Source organism: Camellia sinensis, chromosome 12, assembly GCF_055761805.1.
Source record: "Camellia sinensis isolate YWXY chromosome 12, ASM5576180v1, whole genome shotgun sequence".
Lineage (NCBI taxonomy): Eukaryota > Viridiplantae > Streptophyta > Magnoliopsida > Ericales > Theaceae > Camellia > Camellia sinensis.
In genome coordinates, this window is record NC_138972.1 from 40,094,328 (window position 1) to 40,105,714 (window position 11,387).

The following is an 11,387-nucleotide window of genomic DNA, read 5'->3' on the forward strand; positions in this document are numbered from 1 at the left end:
TATCTAGTAAAAATTAATCAATTAAATTTTATTCATTTTTATTAGAGTTAGTCATAAATCACTTGTATATTTAGGCCAACATGATGTTTACCTAATTATTAAAAATTGTCTTTGTCTATATCAAACTTATGAATCATTTGACCTACTTATTTATTAAATTTTAAAAATAAATATCTATAAGTATTTTTTATTTTTTAAATAAGAAAAATGAACATATTTTATGCATGTCTATTAAAAAATTTGAACTTAGTAAAAAAATTATATATATATGTTAACACTATGAAATAAATAGTTACATATATTTATATGTTAAAAAATTATCTAAGATAGAGTCGCTTTAAAGTATATGTCATATTTTAGCTTTAACCTTAGTAAAAATATTCGATAATAAATTTAAACATTATGTATAAATTATATCACGATTTATTAATTTGTGACCGGTATGAGTTAGTTTGGGGGTTCTAATATTGGATTAAACATTCAATGGGCCAATTTTTTGGCCTCGTTTTGATGAGCAGAACTGTTCATGTTTTAGGATTTGTCGAGTACATCATCCTTGCAAAAAAATCAAGTCGATGAGATAACGAAAATCACATGTTGGGATCAATTTTGTATTACGTTTATTTTATCACTATCTATTATTTTTTTTATTATACAAACTGATACAAACACACGGTTATCATCTGATTGACTTGATTTTTTATAGGGATTATATACTTGACGAATCCTAAAATATGAATGGTTCAAATTATCAAAATGACACCCAAAAGTGAGCCCATAAGGCCAACACCTCTCCAATCCGATGGAGGAGTAGAGAGAAGCTCATGTCATGTTAAAATATCAATAATGTTTAAATTTTAAGTTAAAGAAGTAATTATTTTCCATATGCGTATGTATGAGTGTATCAAAATCATGCATTAATGTAATCTTAGGGAAACAATTTTTAAAATAAACATAAATTAAGAAAGTAATTTGAAGGGGAATTTTTATTTTTTATTTTTTTAAGGTTTGTGATATTAAGATTTTATAAGATAAATGACATATAATATTTTCATAGTAGCTAAGGTTCATCAACATTTTCACAGAGAAAATTCAACTCAGAGAAATTTTGCCCAACTTAGAGAAATTTCGCCCTGACACAGAGAAATTTTGAAATTTCTCTATGAAAATCAAAGAAATTTTGATATGAAAATTGAAATTTTTCTGAGTCAAGACTGAAATTTCTTTTAGTCGAGCGAAATTTCTCTGAATCAAATTTTTTTTTTTTTGTGAAAATGGTGTGGGACCTTGGCAAATAAAAAATTAAAAAAAAAACATTTTGGACCTCTCCTACTATACAAAATTGGAGAGGGATGTTTCACTAATTTTTCTTAATTTGAAATGGTAATTATGGTAGCATAATTTAAGGGTTTAATATAAAACTCCATGAATTTAATTATAAACTAATTAAAATGCAACACATAATGACATTTAGTATTTTCATTATTAAAAAAATTAAAAATTAAAAAAAAAATTGAGTTGAGAGTTCGAACCTTAAAGAAACCCTATTAACCTTTACTGTGTATGAAAATAATGAAATTTGATATAAACGTTGAGTAGTAATGACCATGGTGAGAGAAAAAAAAAATGTTACAAAATTTTAATTATATAAATTATTTTATGCTTTATGGTGAATAATTTAAAATATTTTAATAGAAAATATTTTACGACGAAATATTTTTTAGTGTGATTTATTAATTTTTTTAATTGAAAAACTCTTTTTTGAGTGTATATAACGATTCTGGTTTAGACTCGACCCATTTGTTAGTTTTGGATCCGAGATCCCATGTATTTAACTGTTGTCCAGCTCATTTCCATCTTATTGTTTGTCGGGTTTAGCTATTGGGAGCTTTGGTTGTATTCAAAACATGTTAGGAAGTTCGTTTTCAAGGAGTTGTTGTCCAAAATTTTGCTTGTTCACTCGAGCGACCATTCCTGCGCTTGACAGTCTTTTACAATTTGCAAAACTGTTGGAAGTTTGATATCTTTGCTCGAGCGATCTTTCTTGCGCTCAAGCGGACTTTTGCATGTCTGAACTTCTTGGAGGGGATCATTATGCGCTCGAGCGGTGTTTTGGTTACTCGAGCGGTGTTACTTATTGTGTCTGTTCTCAAGTGACCATTCTTGCACTCACGTAGTCTGCACGTATATCAGTCCAAGAGAAGTACTTTTTGGATCACTTTTTTATCTTTCTCTCTCTCTCTAATCATCGCAAAACCCTAGATCCAACCACTCTCTCGCTCTAGTTATCATTTCTTGCTCTAAATACTCACAATCCATGAGTTTCTTCACCCTAGTCCTTTGGAGAAAAATGTTGAGCACGTCGAAAGCTTCGTTTTGATTGGAGCATCTAGTATTTTTGGCACCGTCAAGTTCTACCCCTCTTTTCTTCGCGCCTTCTTCTTTGAGGTAGGGATTTCTTTGACTCTTTATATGATTTTTAGTTTAGTTATTTTCTCTTTGAAAAGGGTTATTGATTTGGGGAATTTTTTTAGAAAACCTAGGGTTTGGTTTGAAATTAAAAGAGGGGTTTTCTAAATTGACTCTTGAAAATGATTGTGGGAATATGGTTATGGATGAGTTAGGTTGAAATGATGGAAATCTTTCTTAAAATTGATTTTGTAAAAAAATGGGTTTGCCCTAATTTCGGATATTGGAATTGAGGAAAGGAAATGGAAAATGACTATAGTGATCCCGGTTTTCCCCGTTACTTATAGTGTTCCGAACTTGGGTTCCATGGTTGAGTATTGTTGTATATATCTTTTTCCGTCCCTTAATTCCTTGTATTTGAGTTTTGGGATGTGTTGGGCAAGTTTGAAACAGGTTGGTTGTGAGTTGAAACAAATGGTTGTTGCCTAGGTTTTTCCTTCTTCATTCGAGCGAGGCTTTTTGTGCTTGAGCGAGCCTTGGGTGTTTGCTTCTTTGCTTGAGCGAGGGTTTGTGCGCTCGAGCGAGTATTGTGGGTCTTCAGGTTTCTTTTTCAGACGCAGCTTCCGTTCGAGCGAGCTTTCTTGCGCTCGAGCGAGCCTTATGTCTTGTGTCTCTTCGCTCAAGCTAGTAGTCTTGCGCTTGAGCATGCGTCTGCGTCTCTTTTAGACCTGAAGGTTGGTATTCTTCGCTCAAGCGAGCTTTCTTGCACTCAAGCCCTATGTTTTTGTGTTTCTTCGCTCGAGCGAGAACTCTTGCGCTTGAGCATGCTTTTGCGTTGCAGACCTGAAGCTTTGCATTGTTTGCTCGAACGATGCTTCTTGCGCTCGAGCGAGGTTCTTTTGTGTCTGGTCGCTTGAACGACCACTCATTCGCTTGAGCGAGCCTTGTATATATCAGTTCGCAGCAGCGGGTTTGTACATCACTTTTTCATCTCATTTTCATCCCAAAACCTAGATCCGGCTGTCTCTCTCTCTACATACACACACTCTCTCTCTCTCTCTACATATACCCCATATTCTAGAGGTTTTCTACCCTAGTCCCTTTGTAGGAAAGTTAGAGCTTGGCTTGGGCTATCTATTGATCAAAAAAGTTGGGTTTTGGAGCATCTTAGGTTTTTCTCTTCATCTCCTTTGAGCTTCTCCATTTGAGGTAGGGATAAACTACTCCTTTTTATGAGTTTTAACATAAATAGTAGTCATTTTGTATAAATGGTGAAATTGGGAAATTTTGGGAAGTTAGGGTTTGAAATTTGAAATGTTTGAAAGAGGGGTTTTATATATTTGGGTTCCATTGTGTGTGTGAGGCCTTGAAATGGGGTTTATTTGTGTATAATTAATGGAAGTGAGCCTTAGGATTGAAGTTTGAGAAAATGGGGAAAATGCTCTAAATGAATTTAAATAATTAATTTGATAACTTGTGGGAATATGAAATTGGGTTGAGAATCTTGAAATTGGGAGAAATTGTGATTGAATGGTGTAGTTGGATTGATAAATCACTCACTGATGGAAAATGTAATAAATTATCTGTTTGATAGATTTATTTATCTGTTTAGAAATAACTGTTTTGGGCTATTGGTAGAGGATGGTCTTGATTGTTGTAGACACTGCATGATGATTAGGGAAAATTGAAACTAATCACTTGGATTATGTCATTGAATATAACAGTTGGATATAAACATCGAATATGTGATTTATTTAGTCATTGTCTATGACGACGTGTTAAATACATTGCATATGTATCTTTGTATGGGAGGAGATAGGGGATGTACTCCATTGTGTAGGAGGAGATAGGGGATGGACTCCATTGATAACCAGGTTGGCCGGAGTGTCCAGGATGCAAGTCTCAAAATCTTATTTATTTATGGGTGCCGATTCCCTCGGATGTAGTTTCGTAAAATGGCATGTGAATGGAAGTGGTGAATGATGTTTGTTATTGAAGGGTTGATATATGAGTTGTAGTCTCATCTTAAACTGCTTGGATAATATCGGACTATGTCAATGGATTAATGTGGATAAATAATGGGAAATGGATTGAATATGATGAAAATGTCGATTGGCTATGAAAATGGTATAAGTTGGTTTACTTGTGTTAAACATTTATCGGATGCTAATGTTTTAGTTAATTCTCATATAATGTTTAGCGTATCTCTACTGGGCTTTAGCTCACCCTACTTGGGACACCATTTTCAGGTTCAAGTGACATGCCGCCTCAAAGGTCTTAGCTTGGAAGGTTTTGGAGTTGAAAACTCTTTTTGTTGTTTTGTCTTAATGATTAAATGTAAATTCAGGCCGAGGGCTTTATGTGTAAAGAGTTAGAACTCTTCTTTTGTTGTAACCAAGTTATACTTGGAAAGATGTAAGCCATGAGTTATGTATCTTATGAATCAATGAGTTATCAAACAAGGAAGATGTAACCAAGTTATGGATCTTATGAATCAATGAGTTATGTATTTTTTTGAGGGTGTTACAATGATATTGGATATTGTGAAATTGGAATAATGGTTATGTTGATGATGATGATGGAGTTGGAGCTGGATATGTAATATCACTCCCATTGTAATTGATAAAACTGTATCTTTTAATTGGAATATTTCTATTGAATAGAAATATCTATTTTGGGCTATCGGTGGAGGATAGTCTTGATTGTTGTACATTTTGCACGAGGATAGGTTGAATTGAAACTTATTTCTTATCTATTGTGCATTGAGCATCATTATACATTGAACATTGTAAATGTATTGATTTTGAGAAAAATTGGTGAATACCTTGGTGAATCTGATTAGGGGATGTGGTTGTGGCTATGATGTTGGTCTGTGTGTCCTTGGTGAAAGTCCAGAAACCCGTGCGGTTAGGTGTCAATCCTTCTGGTTAGTACCGATAAACGGTTTTGGTAGTGCTTGTATAGTCTACTGGCAGACACGGACCTAGAGATTCCCAGTGTTTTGTATCCACTGTCCTGTTTTCTGTATAAAATGATTATTTTCATGAATTGATATAAAATCTGACATTGCATTGTATTTGAGATGGAGAATGAGAAATGTTTGGAAAATGGCATACATGTATATTCACCTTATGATTTTGCTAAGATTCATACACTGAGTTAGAGTATCACTACTAGGCTTTGGCTCATCCTATGTGGAAAATAACTTTCAGGTTTTGATGGTATGCCTTTGCCATGGACATAGCTTAGAAGGACTTAGAGCTTAAGGCTTCCCTTTTTGTTTCTTGATGTAAATATTTTTGTTCAAGCCTCAGGCTTTAATTGTATTAAGTTTAAACTCATTTTGTTGTAACCAGGTATCATCTTAAAAAGTTGTAAGCCATTAGGGAATTTCTTTATTTGATTTTGGTTTTTTTTTACTCTTGTATCCGTGTCATATACTATAGATTAAGAATTTAGGGTTTGTGAATATATATTGCATATCTCATTTTATGTAATCATCAAGGACTCAGAGCTTAAGGCTTCCGTTTTTGTTTCTTGATGTAAATATTTTTGTTCAAGCCTTGGGCTTTAATTGTATTAAGTTTAAACTCATTTTGTTGTAACTAGGTATCGTCTTAAAAAGTTGTAAGCCATTAGGGAATTTCTTTATTTGATTTTGGTTTTTTTTACTCTTGTATCCGTGTCATATACTATAGATTCAGAATTTAGGGTTTGTGAATATATATTGCATATCTCATTTTATGTAATCATCAATGATAAAATGAATAGAAGATATGAGATTGTTGATCTATTGTGACACAGTTAGATAATGGGTTAATGTTAATGATTTTGGGACATTACAATATGTGATTTATTAATTATTTTTTCTTTATTGGAAAACTTCTTCCTTGTTTGATGGTAAGGAAGGAATGATTTTATGAATAAAAAATACATTCTTTATTTAAAAAGAAAGTGTCAGTGTGTAATTTGTTAATTATTTTTTTAAATTGAAAAATCAAGAAATTTAAATTGAATACTTAAAGCTCTCTTAAATGTTCTTACTAAAAATCTCATTTTACTTATATAATATATAGATTATTATTATTATTATTATTATTATTATTATTATTATTATTATTATGTCTTTAAACTGTAACCAGTCAAATCAAATGTGATGTATTTATTTGTTTAGTTTTTATTTTTATTTTTTTATATATATCTGTTTAATAATCTTTTTAATATATTGTGGCTTTGGACATTGATTGGAGTTGGATTGATACGAATTTTCAAGTCATTTAATTGTGTAGTTATTATTATTATAATTGTGGTATCGTGGATTAGTCTATTTAAATTAGTAAAAATGAATTACATTATTACCTTTTGATTTTGACCATGTGAGAATCGCTCAGTGATTTTTAGTTTTAATTAATTTTCATTTTTAGGTAATATCTCCGTGTATAAATTTAATTTTCAGACCTTATTTAATTAGTCCATACCTAATTATTGGTTAATTATGTCAATGGTGGGGACTGTATACTCTAATCTCACTTGGTAAATTATTTTAGATTATTAAATTTTATTCTTTTTTGACCTAATTAATTGAATCACGATTCGTTTATAATTACCTGTTGTTGTTGTTATTATTATTATTTTATCATCATGAAAAAATTAATTGAATCACGATTCTTTTTTGACCTAATTTTTAGATCATTTTTGACCTAATTAATTGAATCACGATTCGTTTATAGTTTAGGACTTTCGGCGACTAAATATTTTTTAGTCTCCAATACCTTCCCTGACAGTCTTCCCGTGACCAAGCCGGCGACCAAACTATTTAGTCTGGAAAATTTTTCGGCAAATAAAATCTGACTTTTGGTGACTAGAAATTTGGTCACCAAAAGGGCAATTTCTTGTAGTGATTCAATTAATTGCAAAAGTGCACTACAAGAAATTAGGAACGTTATCATTAAGTCAATTCACAATTTTTAATTATATCAAAAATTTATCTCAATTAATAATTCGAGTAATTTTATTATTGTATATGAGAGCAGTTAGAAATTTTATTTTTTCAGTTAATTTTGTTAAATAAACAATTCTAACAAGATGGTGTTTGTAATTTTTCAAACGATAGGGGACAATTTGTATTTTAAATAAATTTGTAATTTTTTCAAAAAAATATAATGAGTCATAACTAAATTGTATTTGAGGCATAACCAAGACCTATTTGCTTATAATTAAAATAATAATCCCAACAAGTCTTAACAAAAAAACTACTTGAGGCATAATCAAACACTTTTTCAATCATAATCAGAATAGCAATCACAATAAGTGATAATTAATTCATAATTGATATTATAATGAGTTATAACTAAGTTAAAATAAAGGGAAAATTAGTCTAAGGTCCCTTTCCCACTTTTAATAGTGAAAGAGATCCACAAAATTATTTTATGATGTCTAAAGTCCTTCAACCCCAAACTCATATATCACAGAGAAATTTAAGAAGAAACGAAAGGCTTCAAAAACTGAGTTTGGTCTCTCTCTTCTCCCTCTCTCTCTCCTACATCAACCCCAAAAGATATTATTGTGCATTGAATTGTGCCTTTCCTCTTCTTACTCTTCACTCCTCAAAGATTTAGACCGAGATCATTTGCTGTAAACAGATGGACCAAAGACGAACAAAGACTCTTCAGAGTCAACTCTACGTTCGCCAGTGGAGCAACGAATCTAGCGCAACCGCCGCCTCCTCCTCTCCGGCAATGTCGCCGTCACATCACTACCACTCTCGCTCTTCTTTCACCACCAGCATTTCCACCTTCAAGCGCAATCAGACCTTCCATCATCACTTCTTCCTTTCACTGCATTATAGCTGCCTTTTATATTTCCTCTTTTTTTTTTAATCTTTATTTTATTTTTATGGAAGCAACCAGATTTCATAGCCGAACTAGCTACACATACCCATACACATATATATGTATAGTTATATGTATACACATCCAGAACCCATGCCTCTTTCCTCTCTTTCAATTCACTACCATAAAAACCCACACATATACATACATATATTTATGTAGACCTTTTATGTATGATGGGAATCATCACAGTAGGTTTGGGGAATATAACAGTGGGCATATATGTCTACTGGTTAATGAAAAAGTCTTTCACTGTGGGCAGAAATTGAATAATGAAAATATTTATTTTGATGATGAAAGTATAAGAATGACCTCAATCTGTTCTAATGTCTATGAATTAATTATAAACTATTCCATATTAATAACCCATTTCAGTGGGCGTCATGGTGTGTTAGTTGTGTGCAACAGTGAGGTGGTTGAAGAATTTCTCTGGGTTGAAGTGTCCAGAGAAATTTCAAAGACCAAAAACAGAATTAAAAAGGAACTTGATAAATATGCAGAGAGTTGGTTAATTGTAGATTTGACTAAGTTGGGTTTTTGGGATTGATGGATGAATGGATGATGCAGAGAGTTACAGAGACATTCAATAATTCAAGCCATTATTTTAGGTTGTTGTTGTTGTTGTTTTTTTTTTTTTTTTTTTTGGGTGATGCAGAAAATTTCTCTGGATTGAATCCAGAGAAATTCTCTGGTGATGAGATTTTCTTAGTGAATATGTATCCAAGTCACTGAAGCCATCAAGCTGCAGATAACAAAAATGAAGTAAACTCTTGTGTAGAATTTGAAATAAATTCAGGAAGTTACAAAGGCTGAAATCTAGACTTGAAGCTCAAATGATTAAATGGCTTTCTATGTTTCCAGGTATGTTTTCATCGTTTCAAGGGGTTTACAAGTGAATTTCTCTGGTTGGAGGGGATTTTCTCTGGGGTTGAAATGTCTCTTTGATAGAAACAGAAACTTAATGTTTGGCTTTGTACTTTTGAAGGCATTTCAACAAAATCAAAATTTCTCTAAAGAGAAACAGAGAATTTCTCTAGGTTGGAGAGAATTTCTCTGGACAGAATTTCTCTGGACTAGAATTTCTCTGGATCAAATTGAGGGACCTTAGACATTATAAAAATATTAGATGTCATTTATACTATAAAGTCTTAATACCAGGGACCCTAAAAAAAAAACCCCTAAAATAAACACCATAATTGATTGTATCCAAATATCACAAAATTTGTAGCTAGATGTATGTAATAGAGAATTTTCCTTTTATTAAAAGAGGCAATGAAAATCATGTGGTGTTTAAATGCGGAAATGTGATAATTATTGAGAGAGAATGACTTCCCTTTATACTCTTATTCTCCATATTTTATTTTTTGAATTTCATTCTATCCCTACATTGATAATCTAAACCGTCTATCTCGTAATTCTAACAATTTAGATGAGTTATATAAAAAATTAGTTTCATCAGATATCACTAGATATTTGAATAAATTGCATCTTATTTTTTAAAATAGACAGTAATTGTGAATTTAACTTTAACCTTTCATTCTATGAAATAAAAAGTGATTTGTTTATATATTTATCCATATTCGATGAAATTGATTTTTTACACAGATGATTTTTATTGTGAGATTTATCATATAAACAGTTTAGATTATCATTATGTCTAGAATCCAATCCAAATAAACATTTTTTATTCAAATTTTAGTTAATAGATAAGGTGGTACCTCCATAACTAATGCACCAGTTCCCACATAAGTCCAATAGTATTGAACACTAATATCACACCACACAATAAATAAAACATGTTAGAAAAATATATAAATAATGAGTGTTTACCAATTATTGATCCACTATAATATGTATGTATTATATTGTTGAAATGTTTCATGTGGCTTATATATTAGAATATGCTAGTCCGTAAAATGGTATATATTAGGTCCCACGATTTTTTTATTAACCCATTAGGTAAAATTTAATTTTTGGTAGCTTAAAACGTTTTTTTTTTCAAAATTGTAAGAAAGATTCAAATTGATTTGACCTTTGGTGGAGCACTCAACAACACCATTCATGTTGCTGAGTCGTTAAGTTAATTATTTTATAATTTCAAACTTTAAACTATCATTTTTCATTGTACATATTTGATTTTGATAAACTCGTCCTATCAAAATTTATCCAACAAAAATTGTATTAGATAAGAAATTATGTAGAATAAACCAAAATTTCACATATGTTTGTGTTTAGAAACTGTGAAAATTAATTTTTGTGCTTGCGTATTATTATGAAATTTCACAAAAATCAAGAAATTTTATTAAATTGATAAATTTGTTAATTTTTTCAAATGTGACATTTCATATTTTTGTGTATTACAGAAATTTTGAAATTTCACATTTTTATTTATACAAAATTTCATATGGAATTAGAACTTAATTAAGTTTATGAAAATTCAGAAATTTGTCAGTTTTATGAAATGTAATTGCACCTTTTTTTTTTTTCTTTTTTTCCTTATATAATAGCGAAATTGTAAAATTATACATTTTATACAAAATTTCATATAAAACATGAATTTTTGTTTGATAAATTTTCTTGAATAGATTTCAAAAATATAAATTTTATAAAAATTAAATTTGTATAATAAAAATTTATAATTTTAAGATGTACAATAAAAAGAAGGTAAAGTGTCAAACGTGACACTATCTCACATTTTAACAACTAGGAGTATTATGTGAATTAGGTCTTCCATACGACTTAGACTAAGTTTGGCATAACACAAAAAAGTTAAAAAGTCACTATCATATTTAAATCACATCATCTTATTTAAATCACATCACTTCTTTACCACATCACTTCAAACTTAACCCATATTTCATAAAAAGTCAAAAAGTGTACTTATTTAGATCATCTCAAACAAATTCTTAATAGGTGGAAGAATGTTTTATGAAACTTAATCGATTATAAGATCCCATATTCGGATTTGTAGAAAAAGTTTCTTATTATAAAATTGTTTTAACTACATGTGTGCTTTACTATATGAGTACATGTTTAAAATTTATATAGAATGGCGTGGATGAGTTGTGAATTACCACTTTAAAATAA